This window comes from Dromiciops gliroides, chromosome 2 (assembly GCF_019393635.1).
Source record: "Dromiciops gliroides isolate mDroGli1 chromosome 2, mDroGli1.pri, whole genome shotgun sequence".
Lineage (NCBI taxonomy): Eukaryota > Metazoa > Chordata > Mammalia > Microbiotheria > Microbiotheriidae > Dromiciops > Dromiciops gliroides.
In genome coordinates, this window is record NC_057862.1 from 365,455,366 (window position 1) to 365,471,317 (window position 15,952).

General features: G+C 36.9%; 1 protein-coding gene and 1 pseudogene across 3 annotated transcripts in view; both read left to right on the forward strand.

The window, feature by feature from the left end:
• ZHX3 (zinc fingers and homeoboxes 3) overlaps positions 1–15,952 on the forward strand; it is a 229,786-nt gene that overhangs the window by 109,290 nt on the left and 104,544 nt on the right. The window lies entirely within an intron of this gene.
• LOC122738895 overlaps positions 1–15,952 on the forward strand; it is a 76,680-nt pseudogene that overhangs the window by 261 nt on the left and 60,467 nt on the right.

The window sequence follows — 15,952 nt, forward strand, 5'->3', positions numbered from 1 at the left end:
TATTCAACTTCTACTATGTGTCAGACAGTGTGCAAAGCACTGTAGATACAAAGATAAAAACAAAACACATAATGCCTTCAAGGAGCTTACATTCCATTGGAAGAAAACAACATCCACACAAATAAGTAGATAAAATATATGCAAACTAAATACAAAAAAAATTGGGAGTGAGGTGATACCAATAGCATTTGGAAATAAGAAAGATCTTTGCTGGAAACAACTGGCAATTGATTTGAATTTCAAATCCAGCTTTTTATTCTATCGCACTATACTGGGTTAATAAAGTCCTAAAAGGGGCAAGTGGAGTCCAGAGGTTTTTCTTCTATAATTCTTCTTTCAAAATAAAAGCTCTACCATATTCAGATTCATTGGAATAGGATTGGAGGGGAAGAAAGCTTCAGGACCTTTTTCCTGTAGTAAAGTCTTATTTCTTGAAGTTGTTGTTTTTACTGTAATGTCTATGCCCTCTATAGAGATTCCTTACCCTGGGCCAGGCTCTTTGGAACATAAATTTCTCTAGCTAACCAGTGCCTTCAGTCTTAAGGCTTTTCTACCTGCATTTCATGGTCATTAATGGAAAGATCTGTATTAGATGCTGCACTGTGACTTGGAAATTTGAGATTCCTTGTATTCTCTCTATTCAGTTTCCAGTTGTTAAACTTCTCATAACAGGTTTTGGAGGCTTCCTTCACAACAAAATTATTTTGAGATTTCAGATCTCTTTTTAATTTCAAAATCTCTTTGCCACCTCATGCAAATGAAGTGGGAGGGAAGGGAAAAAGGTACATGTACACTTAGGGAGCAAGGCCCTTGTTTTCTGCCTGCTTAGCCAAATTTCTGCCTTTCTTTGTATGTATGGCCATCAACAGATCTTACATGTGTACATGGGACTGGCCGTATACCTGCTCTACAATATCCAAATAGTGATGTCTACTGGGTAATTAGAAATGTGGGGCTGGAACTAAAAAAAAAAAATTGGTTGGTGCTTAAGATAAAGATTTGGAAACCTCTGTGTAGAAGTAGTTGAATTGCATCTTACTGCCATATCCTTACTGGCATATCCTTCATAAAACCTTTAATATTCTAGCCCACTTTGCTCTTTCCTTTCTTGAAACTACTTTCAAATTTTTAATCTATACCACATCATTCAGAATCGATTGTATCTTGTATTATATTTGTAGTACATGTTTTAGGCGCCTTATTCCAACTCCCACTTGCATGAATAAATTTGGTCTCTAAAGGGCAATTGCTGCATCTCCCTACAGGATTCTTGGGGTAAACTCTGAGGGGTTGGAGGATGCTTTTCTATTACTATAGCACATTAAGTACTATGAGTCTATATCTCCTGTTGAGTATCAGTTAATAGCAATTAGTCAAACTTAATTAGCTTTTATAAATGGGTATTTACTAAGGTATATAGTAAGAACAGTTGGTACAAACCATCCAAAAATCTGGGACACACTTTCCCACAAGTGTATACAGTCTAAAAAGAAAAGGGGCTCAATCTGAGACCACAAGGGGCAAAGGGGATAGCTCACAGTACCCAGAAATCCTTTTGCCCTATTCATAGACTCCTCATGAAGTTCTCTATAGCAAAGCTTCTTAAACTATGGATCTCAACCCCATATGGGGTCATGTAACTGAATGTGAGGGTCACAAAAAATTTGGCAACAGTAAATGGTTATGTATACCTATTTTCTGTACCTGTACACCTATGGTCAAGTAAAATTTTTTCAGGCATAAAGGGGTCATGAGTGGAAAAAATTTAAGAAGCCCTACCCTATACTATTTTTGTATCTCCTCTAGTTTTGTTTTTGTTTTTTTTTTTTAGTGAGGCAATTGGGGTTAAGTGACTTGCCCAGGATCACACAGCTAGTAAGTGTTAAGTGTCTGAGGCTGGATTTGAACTCAGGTCCTCCTGAATCCAGGGCCAGTGCTCTATCCACTGTGCCACCTAGCCGCCCCTCTCTTCTAGTTTCTAATGTAATTCTGGCACATTGTAGGTCTTCAAAAGTACTGTGTAGGCTTTGACACAGTAAAGTTATTATTTCTTTTAGTAATAAGGATAGATCAAAGTGGGCAAAGAAATGTTTGTTTTGTCATAAGTTGCTATTTTACTGTGCTTCCATTAGGAAGTTTTAGGATAACAATGCATGACTTTCTCAGTTGATCCACTATTTGCCATTGTTTAGAGGAACTTATTATTCTTTAATAGAATAAAATATTTCAGTACCTTTGTTACTCTCTAGCTGATCAAAATCATCCTTTTCTAGGAAATGTTAATGAAAACTAGTGCTGAGACTGCTGAAGTTTTCATTTGAAGAAACAGAATTCTTTGATTTACCACATGCCCCTATAATGGAATAGATATTTTTGATGATAGTTGACCACCATTTAGAGATGAACATAGGTAATTTGTATTAAACTTTTACATAATGGAACTTGGCATGCCAACATTCTTTTTCCTTATTGGATTTAACACCATTATTTAGCTCAGGAACTTGTGAAATGTTTGATAAACCTAGTCTTTACTAAATAAAATTAAAGCCACTACAAGTTTATTTGTATACAGTATATCCAGGAAACTTTTGATCTAAAAATTTGTCATTGCTCCTCTGGTCAATAATATTCTTCAACTTTTCTGGATATAAATTTATAAAATCAGAGTGTTAGAGCTTGGAGGGATCCTAAAAGATGAGGGAGCTAAGGCCAAATGCATCAAGTGATTTACCCTAGGGTTACATCTCTTAATATTCAATAATAAAATTAATACTAAATCCTTTCCCATTATTTAAAATTTCCCCATTATTTAAATTTTTCTGGGTTTTCCTCCATTGTTAACATTGCAATGATATGAGAACTTAAGGAAAGTCTCCAGAATGTTGGGTGAATCCCCAGTGGTGAGCTTAGAGGACACAGATAAAAGTCACAGAGGGCGGGCAAGCATGGATAGGTTGCAATCTACATTGTTGGAGACAATACTCATAGTGATGAGAACACAGATCCATTTGAATATTCAATCTGAAAAACTTCTCATTTTCTTTTAAAACTGTTAGGTATAAAACTTTCCATTTTCCTGTGTTTTCTCTTCCCACCTCAAAAATTTCTCTCTCCCTGTCCCTAGCAAAAGAATAGGAGCATGTAGGGAAAGAATAAGTGGGAAATTTTTCTTGTTAATTTTTTTTTTTTTGCAGGGTGATGAGGGTTAAGTGACTTGCGCAGGGTCACATAGCTAGTAAGGGTCAAGTGTCTGAGGCTGGATTTGAACTCAGGTCCTCGTGAATCCAGGGTCGATGCTTTATCCGCCTAGCTGCCCCCTAAATTGGTTTTTAAGAGTAATGTCTGAAGAAATTTCTATACTTTTCTTTTTGCGGAGCAGTGGGGGTTAAGTGACTTGCCCAGGGTCACACAGCTAGTAAGTGTCAAGTGTCTGAGGTCGGATTTGAACTCAGGTCCTCCTGAATCCAGGGCTGGTGCTTTATCCACTGTGCCACCTAGCTGCCCCAAGTTTCTATACTATTTCAAAAACATTTCTCTTCCCTTTTATAAAAACTTTTTAAACATTTCAATACAATGAATGTTTATTCTGTTGTTTATTTGTAAGTTACGTATCAGTAGATGTGGGAGAATATCATGTTCTATCTGTCTTTTTCTCTCTGCCTGAACCGTGCATGTATGAGTCAAGGAATTGCTTTCTCATGGTTAGTTGGTAAATTTTATAGGAATCACTGGACAATCATTAACTTAGATGCTGAGTTCTAATTTTTCTGTAATTGAGTATATACCTTATACTTTTCAAGGTAGACCTTTTTATACCTTAATTTTGCTTACTATTACTTACATCTGTGAGAATTGGAATACCGCCCTCTGCTGGAGAGATACTATAGGGAAGCCCCACCATGACAAGAAGCCTAGTGAAGACAAGTCAGGTGGTCTTCGGCATCAGGAAGCTGGCCAGCTTGCATTTGTAGAGCTGCCTGTTAGTTCTGTCAATCAGGGCTGCCAGCCAATTAGCTTGGGGCTGTGTGTGTGGACGGCCCTGTTTCCTGTGGGAGAGGGGGCTTCTGGGAGAGAGAAGGGAGGAGAGGTCTCACTCCTGCGTGCGGGGGGGGGGGGGGGAGACACTGGTGTGGTGGTGAGTTTGTCTATCCCCGTTTTCATTGTCCCTAGCTCTGTTAACTTTACTTGTGTTATAGATTTGTTCCCATTAATAAAACCTGTTTTGTTTTTTTTAAAAGACTGTTAATCTTCTTTCTTACCCCAGTATTACAGTGAGCCACACAATTAACTCTTCCCATACTAAATTTGGCCCTTACACATAATTTGATTGTATATAGGTGTGTGTATACACACACACACACACACACACACACACACACACACACACACACACTCTGCAATACATTGTGAATCATTTCTCCAAAACCCATACTTCTTTTGAACTTCGTTATTTCTGTCAAGTCCATCATAATCCTCAGTCTCCCAGATTCTCAATATCTTGTTTCCTTAATTTCCCTTTTCCCCAAAAAATTGTTAGTATATGTTTATTTTTTTCAATTTTTAAACATTTTTATTTAAAGTTTTGAGTTCCAAATTCTATCCCTTTCCTCTCCCCTCCCTGAGATGGCAAGCAATCAGATATAGGTTATACATGTGCAATTATGTAAAAGATTTCCGTATTGGTCATTTTGTACAAGAAGACTCGAATAAAAGAAAAAAATGAAAAAAAGTGAAAAATAGCATGCCTCAGTCTGTATTCAATCAATATATCAGTTTGTTTTCTGGAGGTAGATAGTATTCTTCATCATTAGTTCTTTGGGATTGTCTTAGATCATTGTATTGCTGAGAATAGCTAAGTTATTCACAATTCTTCATCAAACAGTATTGTTATTACTGTGTACAACATTCTCCTGGTGCTGTTCACTTTGCTATACATCAGTTCATGTAAGTCATTCCAGTTTTTTTCTGAAATCATCCTACTTCTCATTTCTTATAGCACAATAATATTCCATTACCATTCTCCAGTTGATGGGCATCTCTTTGATTTCCAATTCTTAGTAACCACAAAAAGAGCTGCTATAAATATTCTGTACAGATGGGTCCTTTAACATTTTTTTGGATATAAACCTAGCAGAGGCATTGCTGTATTAAAGGATACGCACAGTTTGATAGCCCTTTGGGCATAGTTCCAAATTGCTCTCCAGAATGACTGGATCAGTTCACAACTCCACTGACAGTGCATTAGTGTCCCAGTTTTCCTATATACTTTCCAACATCCATCATTTTCCTTTTTTGCCATATTAGCCACTCTGATAGGTGTGAGGTGGTGTCTCAGAATTGTTATAATTTGCATTTCTCTGATCAGTAGTGATTTAGAGCTCTTTTTTTTTATATGACTCTACATAGCTTTGATTTCTTTGTCTGAATACTGTCTGTTCATATCCTTTGACCATTTATCAATTGGGGAATGACTTATATTTTTATAAATTTGACCCAGTTCTCTATATACTTGAGAAATGAGACTTTTGTCAGAGATACTTGTTGCAAATTTTTTTTCCTCAGTTTTCTAGTTTCCTTATATTTTGGTTGCATTGGTTCTGTTTGCTCAAAAACTTTAATTTTATATAATCAGAATTATCTGTTTTAGATTTTTAGTGCTCCCTATATGTTCTTTGGTTCTTTGGTTCTAAATTCTTCCTTTATCCATAAATCTGACATAAACTATTCCATGCTCTCTTGATTTGCTTATGAGATCACTCTTTACGTGTAAATCATGTACCCATTTTGACCTTATCTTGGTATATGGTGTGAAATGTTGTTCTATACCTAGTTTCTGTCATCCTGTTTTCCAGTTTTCCCAGCAGGTTTTGTCAAATAATGAGTTTTTGTTCCAAAAGCTTGGATCTTTTGGTTTATCATATACTAGATTACTTTGGTCATTTATGTAAAAACTTTTATAAGCAACATATCTAAGTGCTTAAAGTTTATCTATTTCTCAAAATATTCTTCATATATATGTAATATGATAGGTACCTGCCCTTGCATTATTTGGGAATTATTCTTAGTTGCTTCTGAGACATTATTACAAACTACTGAATATCATCTTTTTTTCTCTCTGGCTACCTAGCAACATGTTCTACCTCCAGCCAAACTATCTCTCTCCACTTGTTCCTAAGTGCACGTATCCTAGACAATCTAATGGAAACAGAGAACAAGGCTATATAAGAAGTGATTAAAGCTTGGAAAAAATATCTCAGAGAGAGTTGAGATCTTGGGCATAGAATGGTAGTGCCTCATGCTGGTGAAGAAAGAATTCATTTTATGGAGTAGAGGATGGAGGGAAAAAAGGGAATACGTATTTATGTAATGTCTACTATGTGCTAGGCAGTGGGGTAAGTAAGTCCTTCAAGAAGTGAAGGTGAGGGGGTCATGCCTCCATGGCTGGTGGGTACTGTTGTCACCCAAATCCACAACCTCAGAACCACTCTTAGCTCCTCATGCTCCCTTATCCCACACACCCAGTCACTTGCTATGTTTTCTCTAATTTACTTCCACAACGTTTCCCACATTTTTTCTCTACTCACATAGTTCTCTCCCGCCCCCTGCCCAGTTCTGACCCTTATCTCATCTAGACTATTGTAACAACCTCTTAAGTTAAGAGTTGAGGCTCTTGCCTCAAATCATTCCTCTCTCTAATCAGTCCTTCACATAGATGCTAAGGTGATTTTCTTAAAATGCAGGTTTTAGCATGCCACTCACTTGTTCAGTAAATTCCAGTGGCTCCTTGCCACCTCTAGGAGGCAGTGTGGTACAGTGGAAAGAGCTCTGGCTCTAGATTCAGAGGACCTGGGTTCAAATGTCATTCTTAATATTTCCTCTGTGATCTTGACCAAGCCACTTAACTTCCCTAGATCATCTTCATCAGTTTCTTCATCTGTAAAAAGAGGGATTTGGACCAGGTGCCTTCTGGATCCATTCTTGCTCTAGACCTTTTTTCACCAAACTTTTGTGTTTTATATTTTAAAAGCTCTTTACAACCTGACCCCACCTACTTCTCCAGCCTTATTACATATTATTCCCTTTCATGGTGCATTCTTTTCCTAGTCTTCTTACTGTTTTTCATACATGGATCCCTGTACCTTTGCACAGGTCTCCTACCTGCCTTGAATGCATCTCTTTCTAACATCTGATTTCCTTCAAAACTCAGCTTAAGCCACTTTCATCATAAAGCCCTCCCTGATTGCAGAGCCTTGTACTTTGCTGTAAGTTACATTATATGTATTTTGTCTATACATACATACACACATACACACACACACACACATATGTTTTAATCCCTAGTAGAATGTAAGCTCTGTGAGGGCAGGACTTTTTTTCCCCTGTCTTTGTATCCCTGTTGCCTGGCACATTAGATACTTAATAAATGTATGTTGATTGATTGATTGTTGGAGTGTCCAGTTCTGGAAACAGCTGGTAGGCATTTTTTGGTCAAAGTTTAGAGTACTTGAAGAGGAATACCATGAAATAAGTCTGTAAAGGCAGGTGGGAGTCAGGTTTTCAAGAATGCCAAGAAGAGTTTATATTTCATCCTAAAGACAACAGGGACACTGAACCTTTTTGAGCAGGAGAGTGATATAGTTAGACTTGTATTTTAGTATTACTAGTTTGGCATGAGTGTGGAGGATGGATTAGAAAAGGGAGTGACTAGAAATAAGGGAGACCAATTAAGAGGATATTACAGCAGTCCAAAACAGGGCCAATGAAGATCTTGTGAGTATAGAAAAGGGGACTGATATGAAGGATGTTGAGATACAGTTTATAACTGGCTAGGGTTGGGGAGAATGAAGAATCAAAGATGACTGATGTTATAAAACAGAATGACTGGACAGATGGTAGTTCCCTCAATAGAAGCGTAGATGTTAATGGGGGGAGATGGTTTAGAGAAATGGAATGATTACCATAATATAAGTTTTGAGATACCAGTGAAATATCCAGGTGGAGATACCTAGCACATGGTTGTAGATGGCAGAGAGATAGAGATAGAGAGAGAGAGAGAGAGAGAGAGAGAGAGAGAGAGAGAGAGAGAGAGAGAGAGAGAGAGAGAGAGTTAGTTAGTTAGTTAGTTAGTTTGTTTCAGGGTAGATAGAGAGATTTGGTAGTCATCTGCATAAAGATGAAAATTGAATACAGGTGAGCTGATGGTAGTGTAGAATGATGATCAGCAAAGGAGAATGAGTAATTAAACAGGAAGAGGAACTAACAAAGAGCAGTGTGACTAAAGTTGTGGAATAATAAGTAGTATAAAATAAAGAATCACAGTTTCCTATAGAATCTGCTTTTTGTGTTCTGCTATATATATGAAAATATTCTTTCTGAGTTGGTTTAGATGCTGGATTCTCTCCCAGATCATACATCTAAACTGTTTCATGAACAAAACACTAATGGCTCTGGGCATTTTCTTTGGCTCTCCCCCATCCCTGCAGTTCTCTTCTTCTATATTTCCACCTGTTAGGCAGCTAGGTGGCTCAGTGGATAGAGCACTAACTCTGGAGTCAGGAGGACCTGAGTACAAATGCAGTCTCAGACACTTGACACTTACTAGCTGTATAACCCTGGGCAGTTCACTTAACCCCAATTACCTCAAACATCCGGGGCCATCTCTAGTTGTCCTGATGTATATCTTGCCACTAGACCCAGATGGCTTTAGAGAAGAGAGTGAGGCTGATGACTTTGCACAGCCAATTCAATTCACTGCAACTCATGATATCTTTTTGATGTCATAGTCCTCTTCAAGAACGAAGGACAAAAAACAAGAACCACTGCTGCTGCCACCACCACCACCACCACTACCACTACCACATCTCCACCTATTAGATTCTCTGGCTTCCTTTAAATCTCAACTAAAATTCCTTCTACAGAAAGCTTATCCCAATCCTTCTTCATTCTAGGAGGAGGATCCAGCAAAGGATACAGAGATGGAATGGTCAGATAGGTAGGAGAAAAATTAGGAATAGTGTCCCAAAAACTAGAGAGTATCAAGGAAAAGAGAGTGATCAACAGTGTTAAAGGCTGCTGAGAGGGTTGAGGAGAAGGAGGGTTGAGAAAAGGTCGTTAGATTCAGCAGCTAAGAGATAATCAGTAATTTTGAAGAGAGCAGTTTTCGTGGAATAAGATCAGAAGCTAGATTGTAAGAGGCCAAGTAGAAAGTAAGAGGAGAGAAAGTGGAGGCATCTATTGTAGATGGGCTTTTCAAGGATTTTAGCTCCAAAGGGCAGAAGAGATATAGAAAGATAGCAGGGATGGAAGGATCAATTGAGGCTTTTTTCTGGATAGACTAAACATGGGTGTATTTGTAAGCAGTAGGAAATGAGCCAATATACAGGGAGAGATTGACAATAAGTGAAAGAGCAGGGAGGACCGAAAGGGCATTGTGTTGGAAAAGAGGAGATGGAATAGGATTACTTGAACAAGTAGCGGGGTTAGCCTTGGTAAGGAGTAAGTCCACTTTTATGATGTGAAACAAGGGTGAAGGAGAAGTGACAGAAGGTATCTGAATGATAAGAGATGAGGAAAGGGGAGTTCATGGCAAATAATCTCAGTTTTTACTAAGAAATGAAGAGAAAATCAAATCACGATAGGTACAAAAGTAAAAATCCTTTTTATTTTTTTTGGTGAGGCAATTGGGGTTAAGTGACTTGCCCAGGGTCACACAGCTAGTAAATGTCAAGTGTCTGAGGCCGGATTTGAACTCAGGTCCTCCTGAATCCAGGGCTGGTACTCTATCCACTGCACCACCTAGCTGCCCCAAAAGTAAAAATCCTTAGAGGATGAGTTCCTATTATGGACAGTAGCCACCTGTGCTTTTCATTGGCACAGGTTTGGGGTGTCTGGTTGGGCTTTTGTTACATTCAAGATTGCAAATTCTTTCCCTTTTACTGGCCTATTTGTTGAGTTGATGATTGTGGCTGTTACCATCTGGTACTCAGATTCTTCCTCCACAACAACCATACAGCCTAAATAAGATGACCTCTTAGTGCCTATTCTTATCAGCTGATTCTGGTTTTCTGCCTCATGTAGCATGTGGCTGCTGCCTCATTTTCTTTATGGATAGCGGGCTGACAGGTGCAGAGCTTAAACTGTCATCATTTCTCTTTTCTGGGTACTACTTGTAGTTCAAACTAACCCTCTACTAACTTCATAAATAAGATTCTCATTGGCTCATGTAGTTTATCCTGAGACTTTCTAAAATGACACTTTTACAATCCGGGGGGTGGGATGGGGTGGGGAATGTTCCTTCTTAGTATTCAAGAAATTCACTTTTCTGGATAAAAAGGACTCACTACCTATAGTCTATATCTCAAACTCATCTTTTACAATGTCTAAGGAATACTTTCAAGCCTCTTCTCACAAAGGTCAATTCTTATTTGAAAAGGTAAATACACTCATTTATTATATTTGGTTTTAATAAGTATATCCTTGATCAAATAATATGTAGAACAGACTTCTCTGACTTATGAAAAAAATGTGTGGTCTTGTTCCAAGAGATTTTAGTCATATGAGTATAGTGTTAAGTATATGTGATATGTTGTTTTGGGCTTTTGTTTTGCTGTCTTCGGAATCAAAATAAGTGTAATTGGCTTTTGATTATTGAATTTGGCTTTTATAAACAGTGCAAGTAGTTTATTTTAAAATCAGATACTATTTTCCCATTGAAATTCAACATGGTTGTAAATTATAGGATCATAAGTATAGCTCTTGAAGGGACCTCAAAAGTCATCTATTTCAGCACTCTAATTTTAAAGATGAGGAAACTGAGTCCTAGGGAAGTTAAATGAATTTGTCCAAGGTCATTCAAGAATCCCACAGCTTCAGGAGTGAGATTCGAGCCCAAGCACTTGTCTGTAGAGTCATTCTTTTTCAATCTTTTTTTTTGTTGTTGTTTGGTAAGGCATTTGGGGTTAAGTGACTTGCCCAGGGTCACACAGCTACTAAATGTCAAGTGTTTGAGGCCGAATTTGAACTCAGGTCCTCCTGAATCCAGGGCAGGTGCTTTATCCCACTGTACCACCTAGCTGTCCCCAAAAATCTTTTTTTTAAATTGATTCTTATACATTGTTATTCTGTTGGATTGTAATTATCCATTTGTCCACATGTAAAAGGGTTACTGACTGACTGGTATTTGAAAATTTAACTCAAGGTATAAGAATCAAAGAAATTAGCCACCCATCAGTCTTATTTAATAACCCTATGGACTTTTCTTTAATGAGATGTGTAATTTAATTCTCTATTTCTCTGAAGATTTTTTTACCTCATTCAAAAATTTCTGGTTTGCCTTCCTATCCTTAAATTTTTAAAAATTAGATTCCACCCCACCCCCGTACTTTGGTGCACCTTGTCCAAAATTATCTTGATGTTTGTTGTGCATTTAGAGTAGACCATGCTGAGGTATGTTTATAACTTCAAACGACTTTTTCTTCTTCTTTTTTATAATAAAACTTTGGCATTTTATTTTTTTAATTAATTTTTTTGGAGGGGAAGGGCAATGAGGGTTAAGTGACTTGCCCAGGGTCACACAGCTAGTAAGTGTCAAGTGTCTGAGGCTGGATTTGAACTCGGGTACTCCTAAATCCAGGGCTGGTGCTTTATCCACTGTGCCACCTAGCTTCCCCCCATTTTATTTATTTTTTAAATGATAAAGATTTTTATTTATAGTTTTGAGTTCCAAATTTTCTCCCTCCTTCTCTCCCTCCTCTCCTCCCTCCCTGGGGTCATAAGCAATCAGATATGGGTTATACATGTGCAATTATGTAAAAATTAGCAGATTAGTCATTTTGTACAAGAAAACTTGAATAAAAGAAAATAAATAAAAGAAAAAATGAAAGAAAGTGAAAAATAGCATGCCTCAGTCAATCAATATCAGTTTTTTCTTTGGAGGGGGATAGTATGCTTCATCATTAGTCCTTTGGGATTGCCTTTGATCATTGTGTTGTTGAGAATAGTTAAGTCATTCAGTTTTTCATCAAACAATATTGCTGTCTCTGTGTACAATGTTCTCTTGGTTCTGCTGACTTCACTATACATCAGTTCATGCAAGTCTTTCCAGGCCTTTCGGAAATCATCCTGCTTGTCATTTCTTATAACAATAATATTCCATCACCATCATATTATATCACAGCTTGTTTAGCCATTCCCCAAATGATGGGCATTTCTTTGATTTCCAATTCTTAGCCATCGCAAAAAAGAGCTGATATAAATATTTCTGTACAGATGGGTCTTTTTCTCTTTTGGGGATGTCTTTGAGATATAAACCTAGCAGTAGTATTGCTGGATCAAAGGGTATGCACAGTTCTATAGCCCTTTGGGCATAGTTCCAAATTGCTCTTCATAATGGTTGGATCTTTTCACAACTGTACCAACAGTGCATTAGCATCCCAGTTTTCCCACCTCCCCTTGAACATCCAATATTTTTGCTTTTTGTTATATTTGTCACTCTGATTGGTGTGAGGTGATACCTCAGAGTTGTTTTGATTTGCACTTCTCTGTTCAATAGTGATCTAGAACATTTTTCATATGATTATAGATAGATTTGATTTCTTTGTCTGAAAACTGCCTTTTCATATCCCTTAATCATTTATTAATTGGGGAATGACTTGTATTTTTATAAATTTGACTGAGTTCTTCATATAATTGAGAAATTAGGACTTTATCACAGATACTTGTTTCAAAAATTCCCACTTTTTTGCTTCCCTTGTAATCTTGGTTACATTAGTTTTGTTTGTACAAAACCTTTTTGATTTTATATAATCAAAAATAAATTATTTAACATTTTGCTTTGCTCTCTATATCTTCGTTGGTCCTAAATTCTTCCTCTGCACATAAATCTGGAAGATAAGTGATTCTAAGCTCTCTTAATTTGCTTATGGTAACATCCTTTATGTGTAAATCATGTACCCATTTTGACCTTATTTTAGTATATGGTGTGAGATGTCAGTCTATACTTAGTTTCTGCCATATTGTTTTTCAGTTTTCCCTGCAGTCTTTGTCAAATAATGAGTTTTTGTTCCAAAAGCTTGGGTCTTTGGGTTTATCATATTATTGGAGTCATTTACTGTGAGAAACAGTAATAGTTTGATACATGGTGGAATCTTCTCAGAATAGCTTGATACATGAGGAGATCTTTTTCAAGGAAAGCATGCCCATATAGGGAATAGTAGGGCACTATTATCTAGTGAATTACATCAACTAAAGAAAGAGAAAAGTAAGTTTTTCAGGGCTAGAGATAGAAACCAGTTTGAGCTGGCTCTCAGTGGTATCCTAGAAAATGTAGGTAAAGGTTAACCCTAGTCTCTACTGCACTTGCTTAATAGACTTATTAATATTAACTTTTCCTCCCTTGTCTAAAATCTCCACCCCATTTTTTATCATGGGTCACATGAAGGGGGGTGTGTGTGTATGGGAGGGGTAACATATTAAGGATGATTTAGCTAGAACTCTTCTGGGAAGATTTTGAACCTGTGCCTAGCAACCTATGGTGGCTCAGGTGAGGGACTGATTGTGGCAGATTGATCATTATAATTTCAGTTCATCTACCTTTTAGCTTTGCTTTCATTTATGTTATAGTGATTGATTTATATATTTTCTTGATGGTTCTTCATAATTTCACTAGAGTTTTTTTCCACATTTCCCTGAATTCCTTATATTGACTGATTCTTTTGCTGCAGTAATTCCATTATTCCATTATTCCATCAAAAATTATATTAATATTCTCAAAATGTGCTTAATCATTCCCCGTTTAATGAGTGACCTCTTTGTTTCCAGCTTTATGCTACCACAAAAATCCATGAGTTGGTATCTTTATGGGCCATTTCTTTATTTTCTGTGCCCAATACTGGGATTACTGGATGAGAGGGTATGAACAGTTTAGTAACTAAATGTAGTTTAGTCATGTAGTTCTGAAGTGTTTTCTAGGATAGTTGGGCTAATTTGCAATTTCAGTAACAGAGTATTCATGTACCTGCCTTCCCATAATTTTTCCAGTCTTTATTATTTTCATATTTTATCATCTTTGTCAGTTTGATGGATGTGAGATGAAGCCTCAGATTTGTTTTAATTTGCATCTATTTATAGTGACTTTTCATATAGCTATTGATCCTTTAATTCTGAAAACTCTTAATACTGTTTCACTTTTAGAGTCTGTTTATCTCTAGCTAGTGTATTTAATTTTTTCTGCATTGTACTTATCTAATCTGGCTTATTAATCTACTTTTATATTTTTTAACTACTATCAAATAGTTTTGATGATATACTGCTTCATAATATAGTTTAAGATCTGATTCTAAAAGGTTGATTGGGACTACTTTATTTTTCCTTTAATATTTTATTTTCCCCCAATTACATGTAAAAATTATTTTTAACATTCATTTTTAAAAATTTTGAGTTCCAGATTCTCTCCCTTCCTCTCCTCGAGAAGGAAAGCAATTTGTTATAGGTTATAAATGTGCAGTCATGCAAAACATATTTCTGTATTAGTCCCGTTGGTAAAGAAAACACAGACCAAAGAAGAAAACCCAAGAAAGAGAAAGAAACTAAAAAAGTATACTTTGATCTGCATTAAGACTCTATCAATTGGGGCAGCTAGGTGGCGCAGTGGATAGAGCACCGGCCCTGGAGTCAGGAATACCTGAGTTCAAATCCGGCCTCAGACGCTTAACACTTACTAGCTGTGTGACCCTGGGCAAGTCACTTAACCCCAATTACCTCACTTTTAAAAAAAAAAAGACTCTATCAATTCCTTCTCTGGAAATGGATAACATTTTTTATCAAAAGTTCTTCAGAATTGTGTTGGGTCATTCATTGTATTGGTGAGAATAGCTAAGTCACAGCTGATCATCTTACAGTATAGCTATTACTGTGTACAGTGTTCTCCTGGTTCTGTTCATTTTACTTTGCATCAGTTGATATGTCTTCCCAGGTTTTTCTGAGAGCATCTTGCTTATCATTTCTTATAGTGCAATAGTGTTCCATCACAATTGTATACCATGATTTGTTCAGCCATTTCCTAATTGACATGCATCACTTCAATTTCCAATTCTTTGCCATCACAAAACGAGGTGCTATAAATATTTTTGTACATACAGGTCCTTTTCATTTTTGCTTTTTATTTCTTTGGGATATAGACCTAGTGGTGATATTGCTGGGTCAAAGGTTAGGCATGGTTTTATAGCCCTCTGACCATTTTCCAGATTGCTTTCCAGAATGATTGAACAAGTTCAAAACTCCACCAACATTGCAGTGCATTGATGTCTTAGTTTTCCCACATCCCTTCCAACATTTGTCATTTCTGTTTTCTATCATATTAGTCAACCTGATAGGTGTAAGGTGGTACCTCAGAGTTCTTTTAATTTGCATTTCTTTAATCAATAGTGATTTACAGCACTTTTTCATATGACTATAGATAGCTTTGATTACTTCATCAGAAAACTGCTTGTTCATATCCTTTGACCATTTATCATTTGGGGAATGGCTCTTATTTTTTTTATAAATTTGAAAAAAATTATTTATTTATTTATTTGGCTCAGTTTTCTATGTGTTTGAGAAATGTGGCTTTTATCAGAGAAACATGCTATTAAATTTTTTCAGTTATGATTACTGTGAATTTCTCTCCATCCCATTTTCCCTCTGTTCATCCTGCTCTCTCTTTCTCTCCTTTCACCCTTTCCATCCTCATAAGCATTCTGCCTCTGACCACCTCTTCCCCCAATCTGTCCTTTCTTCTATCAGCTCCCCCTTCTCTTATCCCCCTCCCCTCCTACTTTACTGTAAAATAAATTACATTTTTAAATCAGTTAACTGTGCGTTTGTGTTATTCCCCCTTTAAGCCAGTTCTGATGAGAGTAAGGTTCAAGTGCTCTTCCTCACCTCATCTTCTCCTGCATTGTAAAAGTGCTTTTAC